A 12395-nucleotide genomic window follows, 5' to 3' on the forward strand; every position below is an offset into this window, starting at 1 on the left:
GGGTAATAAGTATTAAACAGGAAAAGATTTGCAAGGATGTTGGTAGGACTAGATATCCTGAGTTGTAAAGAGAGCTTGGCCAGCCTAATTCCTTATTGCTTGGAATGTCAAAGACTAAGGGATGACCTTTTTGAGATTTAAAACTCATGGATGGTTACAGATAAGAAAACTGACGCATGACCTTGGAGGTTTATAAAATCATGAGCGTCAAAGATCAAGTGGATAGTAGTGGTCTTTTCCCCAGTGTAGGGGAGTCCAGAACTATGAGGCATAAATTTAGGGTTAGTGGGGAAAGATTTAAAAGGGACTAGGAGCAATTTTTCATGCAGAGGATGACGAGTGTGTAGAACAAGCTGTCAGAGAAAGAGGTTGAGACTGGTACAATAGTATCATTGAAGAACTGTTTGGAGAGATACAGGTAGGAGTTTGGCTTAGAGGAATTCAGTTCAAACACAGGAAATCGGGACTAGATGGGTGGGTCACACTATGCTTCTTCTTCCCTTCTTCCACTTAATAAAATGATCGTAAACAACAAGCTTTATGTCTCATTTTTGACTTCTAAACAACCTTTAGATTGTAAAAACATCAGGTTACATCCTGGGTGGAAGTAGCAGCAGCAGGGACCTTGACCCTTGGATGTTGCCTCATGGTTATGATACAGGAAGTGGCCATGCCCTTTCAGTGAACCCCTGCTGCCCTTTGCAAGAACAGTGCAGTTGTCCCAATCACAGCTCTAGTCTGTTGTCTATATTTTTCTTTGAATACTTGTCCAGTTCCTTTCCCTAGTTGGATCTGCATGCTTTGGACCAGACAGGAGCATCACTTCCACATGGGAAGTACTGCCTCTGATGTTGATATGTGCTTAGAACTGGGATCACCAGGCAACAAGTCTGAGTGCCCAGAGCATCTTGCTGTGCTTGTCTGGGCCTGGTGGGCTGGTAATTACTGATATAGAGCTTAGTCCAAGCAGATTTTTGGTTGTCCTACCACATGCCCGCTCTGTGCTCAACACGTCACCAAGTGTGGTTCCACCCTCAAATAACGTGTGGAGTCCCTGTGTTGGAGCAGGCACAGGAGCGAATTCTCCCATAGGGTCACCACTCTAAATAGCTTCAAAGCCTGTGGTGAATGGAGCATGCGGTGAATGGAGAGGATAAGAAACACCTCCAGCTTCCACAGCTGTGCCTGGATCTCAGTGGTAAAGATCTAATGATTTGCTTTATTTGTCATATGTACATTGAAACATACAGTGAAAGATGTTGTTTGCATCAAGTGAGGATAGTGCTGGGCACAGATTGCCAGGCTTCCAGCACACAACATAGCACCATGTCGCATAGCTGTTAGCACGATGCAATTACAGCTCAGGCCATTGGAGTTCAGAGTTCAATTCCTGTGCCACATGTGCAGCATCTGCACGTTTTTGTTACCGGGTTTGGACATGGCCCAAGTGTGGAGTGAGTACACTGAAGCAGGTCGATAGTTCAGACTTTAATACGAAGTGTTAAAGGGAAAATAAAACAATAAACGCTAGGCCAAACAGGGTCGTTAACTAAAACTCTCAAAAGGAAAGTGAAACCTACACTGCGGCTGAAAAGAACAGCTGAACATTAAACGAATACCGCTAGTCTTCAGGGTCAGTTGACTTGAAAGTCCAATGTCTCGGAAGGCCAAATGCAAAACAGCAGCGAAGTGTTGCTGTGCTCTGTCTGAGTCTCGACAAGCATTACAACGACAAGCATGGAGTTAAAAACTATCACAATTAAATAATAATTAGCTGACACGTGCATATTCACAAGTGCTGTATCTACTGCGCTGCCAAAGCCGTGGTTGTTACAAGGCCCCCTCCAACCCCAGGCACAGACCCTAAGGCAACACAGACCTGTGTCCACTGGAAGTCGTGGATCAACGACGTGTCCAAGATGTCCTTCGCCGAGATCCAAGTACGTTCTTCTGGGCCATATCCATCCCAGTCCACAAGGTACTGGACCTTACCACATTACCTGGCGAGACGCCAGGAGGCACCGCACAGTATAGACAAAGGAACCATCTACCGGGCAGGGAGGAGGGGAAGGTGGGGTGACTGGGGCCAGGGGAGAGGTGGTAACTGGCTTGAGCTGGACACATTGAATACTGGGTGGATCTTCAGTGATGCTGGTAGATGCAATCTATAGAACATCTTGTTGACAGCCTTTTCCACTGCAAATGGTCCCACGTAGTGCGGTGTCAATTTCCGGATCTCGACTTTCAGGGGAAGATCCCTTGATGCCAACCAGATCTCCTCTCCTGGCTTGAATGGCCTTACCTGTCGATGGAGCCGATCAGCCTGCCGGGATTATTGTTTCTGGGCACTCATGGAGAAGCCCTGGCTCGTCTCCAGGTGCGCTTATACCGCTGGATCAGCTGTTCAGCAGCAGGAACTCCTACGTTGATCTCCAGATCAAGGAAGAGCGGGGGCTGGAATCCCTTCTGGCATTCAAAGGCAAATGTACCTGAGGAGGACGACTGGAGGTTATTGTGGGCAATCTCTGCCCAAACCTATTGGGAGGTCCAGGACGTGGGGTTGGAAGAGGCACGACAGCGCAGGGTTGTCTCCAACTCCTGGTTCACTCTGTCTGGCCATTAGATTAGGGGTGGAAGCCAGACAAGATGCTGGCCTTGGCTCAAAAGTGGGAATTGAGCTGTGGTCCATGATCAGACACTCTGTTTTGAGGAAAGTCATGGAGTCTGAACACATGTTGAACCATGAGCACTGAGAGCGGTAAGCGTAAAGGAGTTGGGGGCTTGCTGTTCTGGTTAACAACGGATGGTGCAATCCTGGTCATATTACAATCGAGGAACATCTCTGTAGACCAGATATTGAACTTTTTGCTGTTGGACTCCGGCGATATTCCACCGAGATACAACACTGGGCGTAATGGGGCCTGCCTGTGGCCATCGAACTTTTTAGCTCCTGTTGTGGAGGGTCAGACACCTTGAGCCAATAGGCTGGTCCTGGACTTATTTCCATCTGGCATAGTTTGCATATTGTTGTTTGATTGTTTGTGGTTTTTGTATTGCTATATTTATGCTCTATTCTTGGTTGGTGCAGCTGTAATGAAACCCAATTTCCCTCGGGATCAATAAAGTATATCTATCTATCTATGTAAGTCTCATGAGCTGATGGGAGCTTGGGGAGGGTAATGAAGTGGGCAGCTTTGGAAAATCAATCCACAACGACCAAGATGGCTGTGTTTCCATTAGACGGGGGGGGGGGCAGACCAGTGATGAAATCTATTGAGAGGTGGGACCAGGGGTGGTGGGGCACAGGCAGTGGACATAACAGACCCGCAGGACGCTGGCGTGATAACTTGTTCCGAGCGCAGGTGGGACAGGCAGATACAAAGTCGTGGACATCCTGGGACATAGATGGCCACCAAAATTGTGTCTTTATAAACTCCTGAGTCTGTTGTATTCCCAGATGTCCAGCCAGAAGGGAGGAGTAATGCAGCAGGAACAAACAGCTGGTTGGGAGGAACCCCATCTGGGCCTGGGTCTGATTGCTGGGCGGCCCTCACCTCTGCCTCTATCCCCCAGATCACTGGAGCAGCGATACACGAGAGAGGAAGAATGGGCTCTGGATCGGCATTGTTCCCAGATCCATTGAACTTCCGGGAGAGAGCATCGGCCTTTGTATTCTTGCTGCTGGGACAACAAGTGAGGATGAAATTGAACCGTGTGAAGAGAGCCCACGGGGCTTGACGAGAGCTGAGTCTAGCAACCTGAATATAGTAGAAATTTTTGTGATCTGTCCAGACCAAGAATGGATGCTCTGCCCCCTCCAGCCAGTGTCACCATTCCTCGAGGGCCTCCTTGACAGCCAGAAGCTTCCAGTTTCCAACATCATAATTGTCTCTGCCGGAGTCAAGTGACGGGAAAGAAAGGCACAAGGGTGCAGCCGGCTATCCGCAGACGAGCGCTGAGAGAGGACAGCTCCGATGCCTGCATTGGATGCATCCACCCTGACAATGAATGGCTGAGATGGGTCTGGCTGTTGCAGCAGCAGGGCAGTGGTGAAACGCCGCTTTAGCTCGGACTATGCTTGGTCGGCATCGTCCAAGGTCAGCTGCTCGCTCGCTCTCTCCCTCTCTGTCTCTGCTGGGTCCATCTTTATTGGTCGAGACTTGCTATTGCCGGGTTCAGATATGGCCCAAGTGTGGAGTGAGACACACTGAAGTAGGTCGATAGCTCACGGACTTTAATTAGAACAGTGTTAAAAGGAAAACAAAACAATAAATTTTAGGCCAAACAGAGCTGTTAACTAAAACTCTCGAAAGGAAAACCAAGCCTACACCGCGACTGAAAAGAACATCTAAACATTAAATGCAAACAAAAGGAATTCTGCAGATGCTGGAAATTCAAGCAACGCACATAAAAGTTGCTGGTGAACGCAGCAGGCCAGGCAGCATCTCTAGGAAGAGGTGCAGTCGACGTTTCAGGCCGAGACCCTTCGTCAGGACTAACTGAAGGAAGAGTGAGTAAGGGATTACTCACTCTTCCTTCAGTTAGTCCTGACGAAGGGTCTCAGCCTGAAACGTCGACTGCACCTCTTCCTAAACATTAAACGAATACCGCTAGTCTTCAGAGTCAGTTGACTTGAAAGCCCAATATCTCAGGGAAGGCCAAATGCAAAACCACAGCGAAGCGTTGCTATGCTCTGCCAAGTCTCAACGAGCACTATGACGACAAGTATAGAGTTAAATACTATCATGATTAAATAATAATTAGCTAACACATGCAAAATCACAAGCGTAATTGCTGTATCTACTGCACTGCCGAATCCGTGGTTGTGACAGTTTCCCCCATGGTTAGGAGGGTAATTGGTCACCGTAAGTTGTCCTGTGATTAGGCTAGTGTTAAATAGGTGGGTGCTGGGCGACATAGCTCATTGGAATGTGGGAGGGAACTGGAATACCTGAAGGAATCTCCGGGGAACGTACAAACTCCTTACAGACAGAAGCAGGAGTTGATCCCTGATCAGTGATTGCTTTGAATTAGTGATTCCCAAGGGGGGTGGTAGGGAAATAGAAGTTGTTGGAGGGAGTTCAAGATTCTTGGGGGGGGGGGGTGGGGAGGACGTTAAATGGCACCTTGACTTGGCCAACTGTGTCAACTCGCTGCCGTCGTCAACATCCGATAGGCATTCATAGTTTTGTTAATATTTTTATTTTAATTTAGCCCCGTTAATGATGGGTAAATACATATGACACGATCTCTGAGTCTGAAGGTAGCGAATCCTTGAATTCTAATCCTGCTAAGAAACAGAAACTACAGGAGGTGTGCCAATACAATGTTACATACCTGGAGTTCGGTTTTATTCCATTCCCATCAGATCGGTGATGCCCCATGTCTCTTATTTCTAATAATGTACTGTTTAATGAAGGCATGAAACTATCAAGATTGGAAGAACACTTCCATAAAAGACACCCTGTAAAGGCTACTTAGGGTGTTACTCTGTTCCAGAAGATGAAAGAAGCATTTGAAATGTATTGCACACTCCAGTCATTTGTCAAGAAAGCAAAAAATGACCTTGATAGTGGTCTCAATGCTTCTTATAACATTTTCAAAATGACAACGAAGTGTGGAAAATCTCATACAGTTGGTGAAAGATTAATAATTCCTGTTGCATCAGAAGTGCTCACCACAGTTCTCAAAATGGATACCAGTATTTTAAAATCAATTCCTTTGAGTAATAACACTGAAGCTCGTAGTATTGACGAAATGAGTATTGTATTGAATATCAACAGAGCTACAAAAAGCAGAATTTGGGATACAACTGGATGAGTGAACTGTGCGAGACAAGGCATTGCTAATGGCATGTGTTCAGTTTAGCAAAAATGGAAAAGTTAAAAACATATCAGTGGAGAATCAACCTATGACAAACTCAAAATGTACATTGAGAATAAAAGTATTCTGAATAAGAACATGATTTCTTGGGTAACAGATGGAAAACCATATCTGACAGGTCACCATGTTGGTTTAGTGGCATTTAAGGAAAAAGAAATTCCAAGTCTGTTGCAATCTATTGTGTAATTCATCATCAACATTTTGCAGCCAAAAACCTCAGCCAGCAACTTTTTTTTTCAAGCGTGACTCCTGTAATATCTGCTATCAACAAAATTAAAGCTCATCCATTAAATAGCAGAATATTTTGCAGGTTATGCCAAAATTATGGTAAGAGTTTGAATGCTTGCTTCTTCACACTGAAGTGAAAAAGTGTGGACAATCTCACACTGTCAAAAGGCTACTGCTTGAAATGTTTCCTTGATCTTTTTGACACTGTGATTGAATTTTTGCTCAACGTTGACAACAGCTTAGGAAATATGATTGAACTTCTACATGGAGACGTGGCATACCTAGCTGATCCATATGACAAAATGAACATTGTAAATATGAAACTACAGGGTGAAAATTTCAATTTAATCCAGGCAAAAATGCAATGTCCCCGTTTATCAGAAAATTGGAAATATATAAGCAAAGCATTGGAAGAAGAATGTTCTCACAGTTTCCCTGCATGGAAAGTATGGCACTCTCTTTCACAGACAATGATTTGCAAGAGTATTGCTTACACCTGCAGTCACTGAAGAAGGATTTTCAGAATTGACTGAAGGATTTGAACGATCTGGAAATTCTGGACTGGGTAATTAAGCCATTTCTTTGCAAGATGGAAAAAGCAGGAAGAGAGCTTGCAAAAGGAGGTTATTGAAATTCAGAATGATGAACAAGCAAAAATGCTTTTTAAAACTGTTGGCTTTTGTGGCATGTGGCTACACTGTCATATGAAGTTTCCTGGTCTTTGGACAAGAGTCAAGCTGCTTTTCCATGTATTTTCCATCCTTTTACCTTACTGAGAGAGGCTCATTGTAAAAAACCACATACTCACAAAAAACAGAAACTGCTTGGACATTGTTATGTGTGGGGACTTGAGGCTTTTGCTGTCACAACTTGAACCAGATATTTCAACTCTTGCAAGAAATCATCAAGCTCAAGGGTCACATTGATATCGAAGCTGCTGTACAGGTACTGTGTAAGTAGGTTTAAACCAGAATCATTTTTCTCATGTTAGCATATGGTAGACATGTTTTTACACTATGGGGACGCTGGAAAGTATATTGTGCCTAAGAGGGGTGTTGGCAAGTATGAAGGTTCTTCAGGAGGGTGTTGGCAATTATGAAGGTGTTTTAGGGGGTGTTGGCAATAATGAAGGCGCTTTAGGCTGGGCTACAAAAGGTTGGGAAACATTGATGTAAAGCAATTGCACTAATTGCTGCGGTAATTATCCGTATTTCTTGTCAAATCTTTGAAACGTCAACACTTTCTTTCTCCCTACAGATATTCCTCGACCTGCTGAGTTCCATCAGTTGTTTGTTTTTATCACACTAATTTTAGATGGCTGTGATAGGGGGCAAAGTTTCCTACTATCTATCCTACTAGGCTTCTCATAATTTTGTACACCTCTATAAGAACCCCCTCAACCTCCTCTATTCCAAAGACTATCTCCTTACGCTGCAACATAGCACCCCTGGCAACTTGCTGCTGAAATCAAAACAGAAAACGCTGGTCAGTCAAATCATCAGGTCAGGTTGCATCTGCGGGAAGAGAAACAGAGTTAATGTTTCAGCTGGAGGGCCCTGCATCGCAACTTGGAAGGGAGATGTCTGATAGATTAAGCCTGGGGTTACCATGGGGATAAATTATAAAGAATATTATCTGATGGAATAGAGAATGGAGTAGTTAGAGAGCAAGAATATTGGCAAAAGAACATGGAACAGAGAATGCAGGGAGATATGCTCTGTAGTTCAGGCTGGGTAGGTCCACTACTCCCAGAGGAAAAAAATGGAAAAAAAATAAAGATGAATGATCTGAACTACCCTTACATTCACATGGTCAATGCCTGACTCTCCCTTTATGTTCAAGGTTCAAAGTTCAAAATTCAAAGGAAATTTATTATCAAAGTACATATATGTCACCATATACAACCCTGAGATTCATTTTCTTGCAGGTGTACACAGTAAGTCCAAGAAACATTGAATCAGTGAAAGGCTGCACCCAACAAGACGGACGAACAACCAATCTGCAAAAGCCAACAAAGTGTGCAAATACAAAAGAAGGAAAAAGAAACAACCCCCACTGTTTCAAGAGCCTGATAGCTGAGGGGTAATATCTGTTCCTGATCCTGGTGGTGTGGATCCTAAGGTTCCTGTACCTCCTTCCTGATGGCAGCACTGAGAAGAGGGCATGTCCTGGATGGTGGGGATCCCTGATGACAGACGCTGCTCTTCTGGGACAATGATCCTTGTAGATGTTCTCAATGGTGATGAGGGCTTTACCCATGATGGACCTCCGGTTTTCTCCTCCCGCAGTCAATAACCAGCTCTTTGCTTTTCCTGACATTGAGTGAGAGGTTGAGTGGACGAGAGCAGAAGGTGAGCAGGTGTTCAGCACTGACTGGTCTCGCCCTCCCTGTCGCTCACTGCTGTCGGAGGAAGGTGTTGGGTCTTGGGTCTTGGGCAAGGTTTCATTGGCATGGTTTGTTGAGGACTTAGCAGTTCATGTTATATATGTTTCTGGTTATTCCTTTTTACTGCCATTTTGCACGATTTAGATCGGGACAGACTGGCTCAGCAGCCTGCAGTCAGTGAATGACACAGCAGTAAACTGAATCGAACAGAACTAAACTGAACATTCCTAGTCCGTTTCAAGAACTCCGCGGTTTGATGTTTAATATTCTGTGTGTTATTCGCTTGTTTTTTGCTGTTGTATGATTTGTTCTTTCTTTGCATATGGGGTGCTTGATGTTTCTTAGAATGGGTCCCATGATGTTTCTTCGTTTCATGGCTATCTGCAGGAAGATGAATTTCAGAGTTGCATACTACAAATATATTTTGATAATAAGTGTACATTAGCTTTGACTTCGTTCCCCAGAATGTAGAAGATTTAGGGGCAATTTGATAGAGGTATACACATTTTCGAGGGGTAAGTGCAAGCAGGCTTTTTCCACTGAGGTTGGGTGAGACTAGAACTAGAAGTTACGGGTTAAGGGTGAAAGGTGAAAGGTTTAAAGGGAACATGAGGGAGAATTTCTCCACTCAGAGGGTGATGAGAGTGGAACTAGCTGTCAGTGCAAGAGAAAAAATGCAGAGTCAATTTCAACACTCAAGAGAAATTAGGATAGGTACATGGATGGGAGGGCTATGGTCCAGGTGCAGCTTGATGGAACTAGGCAGAATCAAGGTTTGGCATGGACTAGATAGGCCGAAGGGTCTGTTTCTGTGCTGTAGTGTTCTATGACTCTATGCCTTGTCATTAAGGCAGGTTACCACGTTCTTCTTAGGCACCAGTATAACTGAGGTCCGCTTGAAGCAGGTGGGTACCTCAGACTACTGAATGAGAAGTTAAAGGTTCAAGTGAACATTCCAGCTAGTTGATCGTCACTGGTCTTTAGTACTCTGCCAGTTACCCCATCTAGGCTGGATAACATCTGTGCATTGTCCCTCCTGAATGATCTATCTGTCTCCAACTCAGGAGACAAGCTAATGTATACATAGAAATCTAGAACCTACAGGTATCTCAACTGCTCTTTATCCCACTCTACTTCCTGTAAGGAGTCCAATCAAAGGACAGTTCTCAGCAAAATCTGCTGCCTTTAAAGAAATTCCATCACCTTGCAGACAAAAGGGAATCTGGAATTTAGACTGAAAGCAGAACGCAAGAACTCAGCAGGTTAATGGGCATCTCATATTCCCGGTTGCATGCCATTTTAACTGTCCTTCTCACTGCCACACCAACCTGTCTCTTTTCTCAGTCCTCTCCATTGTGACAGATGCCAAATACAAAATGGAAGAACAAATCTCTTAATTTGCTTGGGTAGTTTACAACTCCATGACATAAATATTGAACTTTCCAATTTCAAGTAACTCACGTCCCCAGTGATCTCACATACACACATTCAATTGTCCACTAAGTTGTCTTCTTCCCTTGTTCATTCCGTCCATCCCCAGCTGTCATCTACCGACAATTGTCTCTCCACGACATGGTGTTCCTGGTCTATCACACCTTATCTCTCTTTGGTCTAACACACCTTATCAGTTCCTGGTCTAACACACCGTGTCTGATCCTGATCCAACAAACCTTCTCTGTCCCTGGTCTAACACGCTGTGTCTGTCCCTGGTCCAACACACCATGTCTGTTACTGGTCTATCACACCGTGTCTGTCCCTGGTCCAACAAACCTTCTCTGTCCCTGGTCTAACACACCTTCTCTGTCCCTGGTCTAACACACTGTGTCTGTCCCTGGTCTAACACACCTTCTCTGTCCCTGGTCTAACACACCGTGTCTGTCCCTGGTCTAACACACCTTCTCTGTCCCTTTTCTAACACACCGTGTCTGTCCCTGGTCTAACACACCTTCTCTGTCCCTGGTCTAACACACCGTGTCTGTCCCTGGTCTAACACATCGTGTCTGTCCCTGGTCTAACACACCTTGTCTGTCCCTGGTCTAACACACCGTCTCTGTCCCTGGTCTAACACACTGTGTCTGTCCCTGGTCTAACACATCGTGTCTGTCACTGGTCTAACACACTGTGTCTGTCCCTGGTCTAACACACCTTCTCTGTCCCTGGTCTAACACACCGTGTCTGTCCCTGGTCTAACACACCTTCTCTGTCCCTTTTCTAACACACCGTGTCTGTCCCTGGTCTAACACACCTTCTCTGTCCCTGGTCTAACACACCGTGTCTGTCCCTGGTCTAACACATCGTGTCTGTCCCTGGTCTAACACACCTTGTCTGTCCCTGGTCTAACACACCGTCTCTGTCCCTGGTCTAACACACTGTGTCTGTCCCTGGTCTAACACATCGTGTCTGTCACTGGTCTAACACACCGTGTCTGTTACTGGTCTAACACATCGTGTCTGTTCCTGGTCTAACACACCATGTATGTTTCTGGTCTAACACACCATGTATGTTTCTGGTCTAACACACCATGTCTGTTACTGGTCTAACACACCATGTCTGTTTCTGGTCTAACACACCATGTCTGTTACTGGTCTAACGCACTCTGTCACTGTCCAACACTTTGTGTTTATCCCTCGCCTCGCTCATTGTGTCTGTTACTGATGAACACAAAGTGTTTCTCTATGGACTAATACACTATGTCCATCTCTTACAATACATGTTCTTGTCCCTGCTGTCACACACTGCGTCCTTCACAGCTCCATATGGGCATGAGCCTTCCCATCATCGAGGACAACTTCAAAAGGTGATGCCTCAAAAAAGACAGCATCCATCAATTAGGACCCCCATCACCCAGGACGTGCCCTCTTCTCATTGCTGCCATCAGGGAGGATGGATAGGAACCTGAAAGCACACACTCAATGTTTTAGGATCAGCTTCTTTCCCTCTACCATCAGATTTCTGAACAGTCCATGAACCCATCATCACTATTTATTTGATAGACAGGTTTCCCCCACCATCCGAAGGTACAGCGTTCCTATGAAACGGTTCGTAAGCCGAAATGTCATAAGGCGAAGAAGCAATTACCATTTATTTATATGGGAAAATTTTGTGAGCATTCGCAGACCCAAAAATTACCTACCAAATCATGCCAAATAACACATAAAACCTAAAATAACAGTAACGTATAGTAAAAGCAGGAATGATATGATAAATACACAGCCTATATAAAGTAGAAATACTTTTCCACAATCATTGCCGCACTGTTCCCTGTACCGAAAATCTCACGCAAGCGCTGTTGGCAAAAACACTCTCTCCAGTAAACTTTAAGCTATGAAGCTGCCAAATCATACCAAATAACACGTAAAAATACACAGCCAATATAAAGTAGAAATAATGTATGTACAGTGCAGTATCACTTACTGGAATTGGGAAGACAGCGCTGAGCACACTGATGATGGTGTGTTAGACTGAGTCGTAGCAGGTTGGGTGGTGCAGTGGCCCCCACCCTCCAGGCCGCCGAGTGATACATTGCCGCGAAGCATGTAGGAATGCAGCGGTAGCCGGGAGGCACACAGCACACATTTAAGAAAAAAGCATAAATAAACAAGCTAATTAATTAGGTGCCGCCCGACACGTAATTGTCGGCCCAGATCAGTGCCAATTTTCGATTGCGTCATCTCTGATCTGGGCCGACAATTACGTGTTGGACGGCACCTAATTAATTAGCATGTTTATTTTGGCTTTTTTCTTAAAGATGTGCTGTGTGCCTCCCGGCTACCGTTGCATTCTCCGCGAATTGGTATCTGTCTGTGGCCTGGGGGTTGGGGTGGTGGGACACTGGGGTGTCATCTCATCGTCTGTTTCCATTAGAGCAGGCAGCTCATCTTCCCCTATGACTGCTCGC

At 45.1% G+C, this 12395-nt stretch overlaps 1 protein-coding gene across 5 annotated transcripts in view; it reads right to left on the reverse strand.

The window, feature by feature from the left end:
• The window catches only part of cacna2d2a (calcium channel, voltage-dependent, alpha 2/delta subunit 2a), a 1072053-nt gene that overhangs the window by 180386 nt on the left and 879272 nt on the right, over nucleotides 1-12395 (reverse strand). The gene's annotated exons all lie outside the window — the stretch shown is intronic.

Source organism: Mobula hypostoma, chromosome 15 (genome assembly GCF_963921235.1).
Source record: "Mobula hypostoma chromosome 15, sMobHyp1.1, whole genome shotgun sequence".
In the NCBI taxonomy this organism is placed as follows: Eukaryota; Metazoa; Chordata; class Chondrichthyes; order Myliobatiformes; family Myliobatidae; genus Mobula; species Mobula hypostoma.